Source organism: Gallus gallus, chromosome 20 (genome assembly GCF_016699485.2).
Source record: "Gallus gallus isolate bGalGal1 chromosome 20, bGalGal1.mat.broiler.GRCg7b, whole genome shotgun sequence".
Classification (NCBI taxonomy): Eukaryota; Metazoa; Chordata; class Aves; order Galliformes; family Phasianidae; genus Gallus; species Gallus gallus.
The window spans coordinates 7,100,550-7,112,551 of NC_052551.1; the positions used below are offsets into that span (position 1 = coordinate 7,100,550).

A 12,002-nucleotide genomic window follows, 5' to 3' on the forward strand; every position below is an offset into this window, starting at 1 on the left:
AGGACAGAAGTCCATGTTTTCAGAACTGACTGCAAACAAAACACATACTTTCACATAGTGTGCAAATTGCCATCTCATTGATTATTCTATTGAAAATCACCAGAATTTCAATGATAGTGAAACACAGATTGTAAAGTAATACCTATTCAGTGTGGGAAGAAACAGGAAAAAAACAGCAGACCTGTGGAAAATATTTTTACTGCTATATATTTGCTGTTGGGTAAATTAGGACTTTGGAGTCTTGACTGATTAGAATAGGGAGCAGCTATCTCTTTCTGTCTTCTCAACATGAGGTACCTAATCTTCTCTACCCTCTTACACTCACAGGGTAAAAAAAAAAGGAGTAGCTATGTTCAACCACATATTCAAGATGGAAAAATATACAGAAAGGATATGTAATTTCTCAGTTTTACGCCATTTTCCTCTTTCCCCTTTGCAGTCATTTCTGGGCTTGGACAAGATTTTACACAATCCAGTTGCATAACAACCTTTCAGTGAACCATTAAATTGCTTACACATGCAACAAATTTTTATGACACGTGATAAAAAAGAAAAAAAACAAAACAAAAGGCCTTCTTTAGAAAACAAAAGGAAGTTATTGGCACATTTTAACAGTCAAAATATCCTGATCAAGAGACATGGGGATAGTGGTATATATTTTGTGTCTTTTGAAAATACTGCTTAGGACATTTTTAAAAAGCTTCCATGAATATACTGGAATATCTGGTCTATTTTTTTACTAACTGCAATGTTATTTTCAAATCAGGCAAGGTAACAAATGTCAATTGAAGTAATAAAAAAGTACCCAGAGCACATCAAGTGAAGCTTTAAAAAGCTTTAAAATCAGAATTTCTGATTTAAAGAGTAATTGTTTCAAATCGTTGATTGCAAAGAAGGAATTCCCATCTCAAAATTGAATACAAGCACCATTTATAAGTATTTCAGAAATACTGAATAAATAATAGTTCTAATTTCATTAAAACCTGTTTAACAGGGATTCCTCAAATGCGACTTTTTCTTCAGTGTGTTCCAAAGTGTCTACAGTTTCTATCTGAAGAGTTCTAAAATTAGCACATAGTGTTCTGATATACAGAGACAGTTTCACTCTTTTTTTTCTTTTCCTAAAAAGCAGGAATCAGAAGCAAACCTTGGATTTTCAAGAGGTAACCTAGCAAATTTGTCCCCACCTACTCCTTCCTCAATGGGGAAACAATATCTTAAGTGGAGTTTGGTATGCCAAGTTTGTGCTACATCCTGCTGCAGTCATTACCTGGTAAATTTGACAATTTGATGTCTTTGTAATTGAAAGACTTTTAAACAAAGGGTGAAGTAAAACTGCAGAAGATGGAGTGTTGCCTAACATCAGTGAAAGGGCTCACTATTTGGAGCCAGCAGAGAATACCTTGTATTCTAACTGTAATCTCTAGAAGATCTACAATCTGATTATAAATAAATCAGTCTTCAGTCTTCTTGAGCACACTGCTGGCTCACGGTTAACCTATTGTCCACAAGGACACCTAGGTCATTCTCAGATTCTTAAAGAGTTATTTTAAAAAAGCACAAAATCACTGTAGAGATTGTTTATTCTTGCAGCGTAAATTGCTAGAGGTGCTTCACATATGGAAGTGTAAAAATGAGTCTCATGCAAAATGGCAAATTTAAAGTGTAAGTCTTGCTAAAGAGGAGAAGTTCTAAATCTGAAGTTAAGCCATTCTAAGCTTTTTGGTAATTTTGCCCATTAAAAAGCCTATAAAACACTAACTTTTTCCAGCATGTTGATTCATTTGTTAGCACTGTCCTGAGCCAAAAATTTCAATTCGTACTGATCTCTGCAGTTTGCCTCAGAAGCCCTCCAGCACCACACATGACCATGACACAACTCCTCCACTGGTTAACAACCAGTTCTTGTGACCAAGAGAGTAATGATTCATATACACTTCTAGAACAGAGGTGGTCTTAGTTTTAGTTTTCAGCAAAAGATTTAAGATGCTTTTGCTAGATTTTCAAACTTGTGTGCTTAAATTTCAGGTACTTGGATGCTTAGCAAATGTGGATTTAAACCTCAAAGAAGCAAAGAATGTTTGCACATAAGGCATCTCACTGACAGATGAATCCTATTAGCTTTGCTAAGACTATGTACTTACATTTAAACATATGTTTAGGAACTTTGCTGGGTCAGATACTTTAGTTTACCTTAATATTTGTTGTTTAAATTTGAAAATGTAGGTCTTTGGTTGTCAGAGCTTTTTCCACACCTTCAGCAAATGAAAAGGTTGAAGCTGTACACAAAATGGTAAAAGTCTTTAAAAAATAAAAATAAAATAAAATACAAGGCTATTTCCCTTCTTCTACTATAAATTTTCTCTACCCAGCTATCCAGTATTTTGATCACAGACTTTATCCACCCAATTTTATATTCAGGAAAAACAGGGAAAGGCTAGTATTGCCAGTAACAAGGTGAAGAGACTTGGAAGACAACTCAACATCCTTCTTTCCCTTATGATACAGCACAGAAAAATTGTTAGACTTGCAGCATGTGCCTGAGAAATTATAACAGGGAGTACTTACTGAATAACAATTAGATTAATGGCCAGATACTGACTGATAGTCAGAATAATGCTCACTAGCATACTGCTACTAAATATGGGGGGGAAAAAAAAAGGGGAGAGATTTCTTTTCAACTTGTCATTGCTTTTCCTTTTGTAAGATATTTAATCTTACATTACTGATTTAGCAACATAAAAATAATCGGGAAACACGGACTTATCTACAAGTAAACATCCCCTATTTTTATGCAGGATAGAGAGAATCAGATACCTCTGAAATGCAAAAGTTATGCTAAGAAAATTTAAAGAAATCCTTATACAGAACATGTATGCATACTTATTGTATATACTTATACAAAAATGTTGACTTAAGTTATGCATTTGATTGTAATCAAAAGATTCGCAGTGATGTTAACAACACTTTATTCAACTTTTTCCTTGAAATATCTCTTAGACAGTAAGGGGCTGTCCACTGATGTCTCTGTTTCACCTGTATTCATTTAATTAAAATAAATCAATCTTACATTATCCACACAATTAGTGCACTCTTACCAAAACATGTAATTTATGTGAATTGCAGTGGATTATGCATTTACTGACTGCTTAAACTATTATGGAAAATAAATATAGCAGTTGTAGAAGGTGTATAGGAAGACTCCGTAAGAGGTAAACAAAAGTCAATTTATATTTCATGGACAAAAAGGACTGTTTTATTCAGAATTTCTAAGACATTTTTGAAAATTAGTTTAGATTTCCTCCCAGGATTTAGGAAATTTACTAGCTGTTTTAAGGGCAATAGGTATACTCAGTGCTCATAGGTGGGCTTGTTTGCTTGAACACTGGAATTACTTGACATAAAATCTACTGAAGGAGTTATTGTTCCTTTATTTTAGAAGTACTTCTCTTTAGAACTGAAAAATGTTAAATTTGGAACATGAGTTTAATGTCCATCAACCCTTAATATGTAATATAGTAGTACCTGTTGGTAGGGACAAGATACTTCTGAAAAGTCAACAAAGAGCTGAAGCAGCCGCAGAATAAGATTTCAGCAAAGAACTGTGAATGCTGACTAATTTGAAAATGTGCAAGAATTCCTATACCTGTGTTTTTGGCCAGACACATTGCAAGCACAGACCACCTAAAACAAGAACTGTTCTTCACTTTGGTATTATTTTCTGTGTCACTGCCATGGAATACTTGAACAGAACAGTCACTGTGGTCTTATGTCTGCTTTTGCTTTCATGTAAGAAAGCCAATGTTTTTAAATTTAGATGGTAATAATATGTTCCCAGTGACAAAGTAACATACAAAACTGTTCTGAGATACAGCTCACTTGAAGCTGAAAGCAATGTAGCTGGTCACTGAGAGTTGTCTCTTCTGGTTTCTTTTAAATCTAGAGCAACTGTTTTTCCAAAACATTTCAGTGTTAAGTCTCCCTAATGAAAGCATTTAGGATTGCAGGAAGAGAAGGCTATTTTCCTGTGTTCTGGAAAGTGTGCTTGAGACTGGGTGGGGAATAATAGGAAATTTAAATATTCTAGAAAAAATAATATGTTTAAAGGCCAGAGCAGGCTTTTGGTACTGTAATTTAAGTTGGAATCTTTTCAAAAACTGCTGAAGCAGTTTGCTGACGTTGCTGCATGACAAAATTGCTTTGGGAGGAAAGAAAAGTTTGGTGTGGGAGCTGACTGAGGCCATAACACTCCAGCTGTCTGATTCTGGTGCTAACCTGAGTCTAGAGGTCTCCACCAGGATTTCCAGTGAAAACCCTCTGCTAGCCAACAGTGACTTCCAGCTTCAGCAGTAGAGGACAACGAAAAACTTCTGCAACAAAGACAAGTTGGTTTGCAGACTTTAATCTGGTTCTTCATTTAGAAAACTGAGCCCATTTCTGAGCATTACGTGGGTTTTCACAGTTGCATACAGCATACTATTAATGATCCAGGCGCCTGTCAGTGAAGGCATGATTTTCATGGTTAAAATAGGAAATGTATTCATCTGTTTTACATAATATAAACAGACCTGGATAGAGCCCCGAAGGTCCATCCTTGTATTTCTATGCATCTCGAAAAGAAGAATTGAAAGAGTTTCAAGGCATAACAGAGGGTGAAAGGAAATAACTGGTTTCTCTCTTGGACTGAGCTGCTGCATTCTGTGTGCTCCGAGCAAGCAGCAGCCCTCAGAGGTAAGTAGCAAAAAATAGAAGAAGTGAATAGAAAACTGGATGAATACTTGCTTTCTGCTACTGATGTCTTATTTTATTAAACTGATCTATCATATTTACTTGGAATTTTAACTGAGGTGGGTTGACATTATCTGCTCTAGAGCTTTGGGCATATTTGTAGTATTTCTGAGATTATAGTTTGAGGACATGCAGCTATTTTTTAATATGAAGAAATTAGGATTCCTATGAAATTTTCTTGTGATACATTGTCAAGAATACATGTCTCTGATCACTACGAATATAGTAATTCCATTGGTTTTAGCTGACAGTGAAATTGTTCTTACATACTTTCTTCTCTGAAAAATAATCATATATCTCATAATCATGAATGTATTCCCCCCAGGCTGGGAAACATTAATGCTGCTGGCAGATTAATTGCATAACTGTGAATTACATGATGGTGGGGTGCAGAGGGATGGACGGGGAATGTTACCACAAGTGTCACAATGCTTTTTAGTTTAGATGTGTGGGATAACTGGTCACTTCCCTTCTGGCACTGATGGGAAAAAGAGTTTCTCTGAAAAATCCATCAGCTTAAGAAATTTTACTTCTGTGAACCATTTAAATCTGGTCAGGTTGTCTAATGGTTGTCCAGCATATCTATGATTGCATTTTGCTTGATATTTTGAAGATGCAGAATGTTTTTACATTGCCTACCACCAAGACATTGATGTATGTTCATTTTCAATTCAATCTCAGTTGGAAATGAATATATATCACAATTGAAAATGCAGTGAAAAAATGTATTTTGTAAAACATGAGCTTCAATAGTGTATGAAACAACAAAGTAAAGCATTCAGGAGCTCTTTTTATTATAAATTTGGATGTGCATTACGTCTGAAATAAAGTAGTGAAATTAAATTCACATACTTCAGGAAAAAAAAAAAAAAAAAGAAAAATGAAAAAGTCAATTCCCTTCCTTTCTCACTCTTCCTACACATTATTCATCTGGTATGTGAAAATCTGTTTGTGGCTTCCACACGAAAGCAAAGCATAAAGAAAGCCAAAGATATTTTTGTTAAATAATGACTACTCTTTGGGATTCTTTTAAAGGCTAAAAACAAAATGTTGCCCAGATACTGAGAAAGTATCACAGACACAGTTTCAGGTAATTACATATTATATACCAGAAATCCACTATATTAAAGGCACATTATTAAGATTTTAAACGCAAGCACTAAAAGTATAGGAAATGCCAGAATTATGGTTGCCTGTGCAACCATCATTTGCTTCCTTGTGCATATGCATTAAGATGCAGCCCTTAATTGCATGATCACACTCATTTTTTCTCCAGCAATCCATGGATGCAGAAGTCTTAATGTATTCAGAAGCTTTTTTTGTAGTGCTTGTCACTACGGTAGCTGCTCCAAAATTACCCTGAGTAGTTGGGGCTGGTGTGTCCACCTCACATAGCTGAGGAGTGTGCAGAGTATCAGAGAGAGATTGAAAAGCTACTGGTTTGGTCTGCCTCACTTGAGATGCATTTACTATGATTTTTTTCAGAACATTAGATTAGGCAGTGTTTTGTATGCCTAGAGAATAGAGTCTACTAAATTCTGTTGTAGATTCTAACCTATCTGAGCTTTTGGACATCAGTTTCAAGAGGAGTACTCCATTTAAATGACTTAGTCCTATGTCCCAGGTGCAGTCTGGCAGGAAGAAGGCAGGGAACCCAGATCCCCACAGCCGTATTTAACATCCTTAATGGTGAGCTCCATCTACCTTTTCTCACATTTCACTGACCCATTCACAACTCCAGCAGCAAAGCCATATCCAATTCTCAGTGAATGACTGTAGACTATCATGTTAGAAACCACCTTATGATTATGTAGGCAGCATCATGGATGTATGATTTCTGGCAAAGAACTTCAGAATAAAAATTAAAACAGCCCCAGAACTGCCACATAACATCAGATCAACATCACTGTTCATCACTGTTCAGCCAGTAGTTCTACCGCAGAGAGTAACAGAGTAACTGAATAGAGCCAGCAGATGGGAGTGAAGGTGAAACCTTTATCAACATTAGCTATTTTGCAATGGAGAGACAGTGATCCAAAATCCCAAATTCCATCTGAGGCTCTGTAAGAGAGTCTGCTCTGAGTTTAAAGTTTATTCTTTCCTACTTTAAATCTCTTCAACTGACTTTTGTCTCTTGAAATTTTGGCTCTTTCTCATTCCCATTTCTAATCCTACACTTCACCCATCCCAGACACATTTTTTCTCTTTAATCTTCAGTCTTGGGCAGAGTTTTATGACATGCTTTGAAGGCAAATCCAGTTGCTCTGCCTTTAGCCATCTGTTCCCATTCCCACACTATAGTTCATCATCCTGCACTCAGATCCTTGTCCTTCATTTTTGCCCACTGAATGATTTCTAAGGCAATGTTGTGAAGAGTAGCACTGAAATAACACAGGTTAATAGTCCCTAAAAAGGAAGTGAAATTACACACATTTAAGTGTTAAAGAGATTTTCAGTGGTTCTTGGGGATAACATCTTATTTAAGTTTGCCTAGATACAATATTCCAATCTCATGTTTTGTGGTTTTGACCTGAACACTTAACAGGATGTTGTAGAAAGAGGGTGGCGCAAAGCTGTTTGGAGGAGGAAACTAACCTGAGCAAATAAAAATGTCTTCCATAATGAATAGAAATCACCAGAAATCTGATTAAACACATAAGGTATGAAAATCCCAAAGGCCCGTGTGGTGAACTAAATTAGATTGCTGTTTGATTTGTAGCAGTCAGTTTGCCTTATTGCTTCAGTTTGCTTTTTCTGTTTCTTATCTCTGAAAGCAATGTCTGTGAGAGGTAACTTTGCAATGGTATAATATTATTTTCCATCCTTTTTTGCACTTACTTTTCACTGTGGCAGCTGGTAAGAAAGTGAATAGTGCAAATGCTGTAACTGAATTAGGTGAAGGACTGATCTGATACAGTCAACAGTTCATAGTGTAAGCTGGGAAAATTCACTCACTGTTTCCAACAACTGAAAACTACTACATGCAATTCTGAAAATTATGGAACTTTCCATGACACTGGAAATCCTCCTACTATTTCAAATGCTTATGAAAACACTTTCATTTGATGTATATTTTTTAACTTCTCAAGGAGATAAGCCAAGATCAGTTCTGAACCTATTGCTGAAGAGGCAGATCTTCAGTTGGTATAAACCAGTAATAGGATGACTGATTCCTTAAGAGCTGTAACAGTTGTAACATTTGTTATGAATCTGCCCTGGGAAGGTTATTTGTGAAAACCCAGTTTTCTGTGGTAGGAAAACCAGTTTTATGGTTGCAGTACCAGAATAAGGAAAGGATCCGTTCTATATCCAGCTCTTTAAAACTCTGAAAAATAATTAATTTTATTTCTCTCTCTCTTTTTTTTTAATTTATTTTTTCCCCCACAGCTTGTATCCTGGAGTTCTCAAAAGGCTCCAAAAAAAGCTGCCTTCAACTTTTGCAACAATAATTTTTGAATTCTGAGAGGAAAGGTGCAAAAAAATACTCTCTACTTGGCATCTCTGCAGAGCTCATGACTTGGGATAAGCCTGAGCCGTATACAAATAGGGGCTGTTTCTCTGTCAGTAGGGATCAGACAATAATCATGTTATGACAGAGATCTAAAACAAAAATAAAGATGTTGGAGGTATATAGCAGCACATGCAAATTTAATATCTTAAGATAAAAGCATATCAAATATACCCAAGTGTCTTATTGCAAGAGACGCTAACTAGAAAAAAGTATACTACGCACATGGCCGTTTGTATCAAATGGCTCTTCACGGACTGAGTTAAGGAGGAGTTTCTCCTGTGTGGCTTGTTCTTGTTTACAGAGGTTGTTAATATTTGCATAACCATCTTAGGGAAAAAAATAAATCAAGTGAATAGAATGGATTTAAATGTTACCGTGGAAATGGCAGTTTTGAGTGAAAAGAAATTCTTGAACATGCCAGGAGTTGATATTTTAAGGAAATGTATATTGCAGATAAGTATCAATAGCAGAAGATGCCAGCGCTCCTCATGTAGCCCCAGTCAGTGCCTTTCCAGGACAAGACATCGGGGTAGAATATTTTGGACAAAGTAAATGGCTGCTTCACCAAACAGCTCATCTTGGAACCAGCAAGAAAAGGCACCAGTCTGAACTTCTGTCTTGAGTGGTGCTCAGGATTCATTTCAAAAGAAATGGGGCAAAAAAAAAAAAAAAAAAAAAAAAAAGTAAATTGTTTCTAATCTGTGGATAATTATCTGAAAAACAAACAAACAAACAAACAAAAACCCCACCCCAACTCCACAGGAACATGCAAATACTGTAAAACTTAGGGTTGAATTCTGAGTTGATAGCACTGGATATGTTGGAAGAATAAAGTATTCACTGATAAGGATGTGCTAAAAAAATTATGAGCCACCCTGTAGCAACATTATCCCTGATATATTCACCATGTTACTTCAGCCTTAGAAATATTGTTGGTTTTTTTTTTCTTGTAAGTGCTTAGGAAATGTATTGCCGCATGTCATTCCAAATAAAGTGTGTATTTGAAGTGACAGGTAAGAGACAATTAAGGAACAGGTAAGGGAAGTGTGAAGGAAGAATGAGGAGTCACCAGGTGGCCCAATCTGGGCAGGGCACTATGAGTTGTCACGTGGGACTCTCACACACTGTGACAGTCCAGAATACGCTGGTATGATGATTAACTTTGTCTGAGCCTTGGCTTATCAAAAGCCAAAAGGAACAACATGAAGCGCTGTATAATGATACTTTACAGTGTTCAAAAAAGAAAAAAATAATAATTCTTTAGTAAAGCAACAACTGCAAAGGTTAGCAGACTGAAAGCCCAAGGACAGGCTCTGCACTTCAGCTGAGAGCAACACAGTGTTACCCTCTGGTAACTGAGAAAGGAGATCTGAGCACCTCCTGCCCCAGCAGCTCCTGGGAGCACCTCTTTACTCTGACTTGCATTCTCCTGCTCAGCGTCACTCAGCTCACAGGACCTGAGCAGAGGAATTCCTTCTCTGCTCTCTGTGGTAGAGGTGCACATGGTGCTCTTGTGTCAAGGCTGTTTGTAATGTACCCACTCTTATATTTCAGATTTACAGAGAAGCTGTGCCAACAGATGCCTCAGTCCAGCATATACTTACAGTTGTGAAACTAGCCTATGGGCACAATTATGACAATTATGCATGCTAGCTGGATAATGGAAAAAAAATCTAATTAAACATGAACTTGCTGTTATGCAGTAAGTAGAACTATATGAGTTCATAAATAGTGTACATAGATCTCCCTTGTTGGATGACACAGGATCACTGCTGTAAAATTTTTACAAACCTCTGCAACATTAGGCATTATCAGGCAAGTATACAAAGAGAAGATCACAAGAGGAGAAGACTGAGAAGAGGTGGTTTTGACAAAGATACAACAGTATCACAGAACCACAGAATGACCAGGGTTGGAAGGGACCTCAAGGATCACAAAGCTCCAACCCCCCCGCCACAGGCAGGGCCACCAATCTCCACATTTAATACCAGCCTAGGCTGCCCAGGGCCCCATCCAACCTGGCCTGGAACACCTCCAGGGATGGACGGGGCATCCACAGCCTCTCTGGGCAGCTGTTCCAGCACCTCACCACTCTCAGAGTAAAGAACTTCCCCCTGATGTCCAACCTAAATCTTCCCTCCTCCAACTTAAAACCATTTCCCCTTGTCCTGAGTAGCCTGTATACCAGAAAGCTGAACTTAACCTGCACATGCTGAACAAGTGAAAATGTGACCTCCTATCGTTTACATACATTGTATCACAGCTATGCTGCTTTCAATTTTAATAGATTATCTGACATTTAAAAATACAAGTGTGAACAGAGTCACTAATATATTTAGACTGGAAAGCTTCATTTTGGTCATCTCTGCTGCTAGCTACCTCTTAAAATGCCTAATAGCAGCTTCAGTCTTCCTGACTTCTATGAAGTGGGGTTTTTAATTTATTTATGCGGATGAGGATCTTTTCAATACCCTTGCCCCCTCTTGTTGCCATTGCAAAGAAGAAAGCAATAATTTTTAAAGAAAGCTTATTATTTATTTATTTATTTATTTATTAAATTTAGAACATGCAAAATTAAAAAGATACTGGAAAATACAGCATAATTCAGGTTCACAGAACTCTGGAGACCTAGTTAAAGAATACCTGTTAATGGAATTAATTTTTCATGCTCCACATACACAAAGGAATACATTTCAGGGAAGAAATAGGCCTGCAATATAAAATCAGTCAATTCCAAAAATAATCTAATGAAATAATAGAAACTTGACCTGATGAAAGTACCAATTTGTTGAAATATCCCATGACTTGTTAGCTGTATAACAAATACTCAACTCCAGCTCTTGCTCTGTGATTGAAGGGCAAAATGCCACACGTGCCTAATACGACAGCTACTTGTAATATTTAATGCAGCCAGCCCCCCTCTGCACCTTCTGGTTAATCTAATTACTTATAACTTTGACATGAAGTATTACTTTAAACCAAATACAGAATTTGAACACAAACCATGGGTCACTGTCATCCCATCTTCCCTTGGAACCACCTGTGCCACCTTTCTCTAGATTTTATGCTCCAAAGTCCTCCAGCTTTACTCCCCCATTCTTCCTTGTTCTTTAATTCTTTCTTCAGAAAGTTCACCTCCCTCATTAGAAAATATTGAGATTTTCTTAGAAGTCATGTAACTTAAATTAAACCATGGATTCTTGAGCCTTTATGACTCACTTTACCAAGCACTTCTGAATATAACCATGTGGGCCAGAAAATTAATTAATTTCTATTGTCTATTTCAAAAATCTATTAATATCAATGTCTTCAAGAAGAAGTAAGCTCTGTCACTTGCAGAAAATGACTTTATCAGACTATAATGTTATTTTTGCAGCATTAAATTTTTCTCTAAAAGTAGATCTCAGTGTATTTCAAGATGATAAAGGTGTGATCAAGCACCATACTACCTTGGCAGTACTTATCTTAGAGCTTTGGAAAATGAAGAAAAACATACTCAGCTAACAGAAACTTTAAGAATACAAATTTCTGTTGTCCATTTTCAGAGAGGAACCCTTGAAAATTCAGTCCATGGGCACTTTAGAAGGTCAAAACCTAGAATTTCTATCTCTTGCCCTTCTCCTACTGGGAAAAGAAGAAAAAAAGGCTGGGAAGGGGGTGGAATGTAATTTTCAAGTCACTATTAGAATTCAAACACCTGGCA

The 12,002-nt window shown here is 36.8% G+C and overlaps 1 protein-coding gene across 3 annotated transcripts in view; it reads left to right on the top strand.

Moving 5' to 3' along the window:
* The window catches only part of PHACTR3 (phosphatase and actin regulator 3), a 96,765-nt gene that overhangs the window by 22,204 nt on the left and 62,559 nt on the right, over positions 1-12,002 (top strand). Inside the window, exon 1 of one of the 3 annotated variants that reach the window (XM_046903007.1) lies at positions 4,691-4,731. The exons of the other annotated variants lie outside the window; for them this stretch is intronic. The gene's annotated coding sequence lies outside the window, so the exon portion shown is untranslated. Of the gene's footprint in view, positions 1-4,690; positions 4,732-12,002 lie in introns of those variants that run through there. 3 annotated transcript variants of the gene reach the window in all.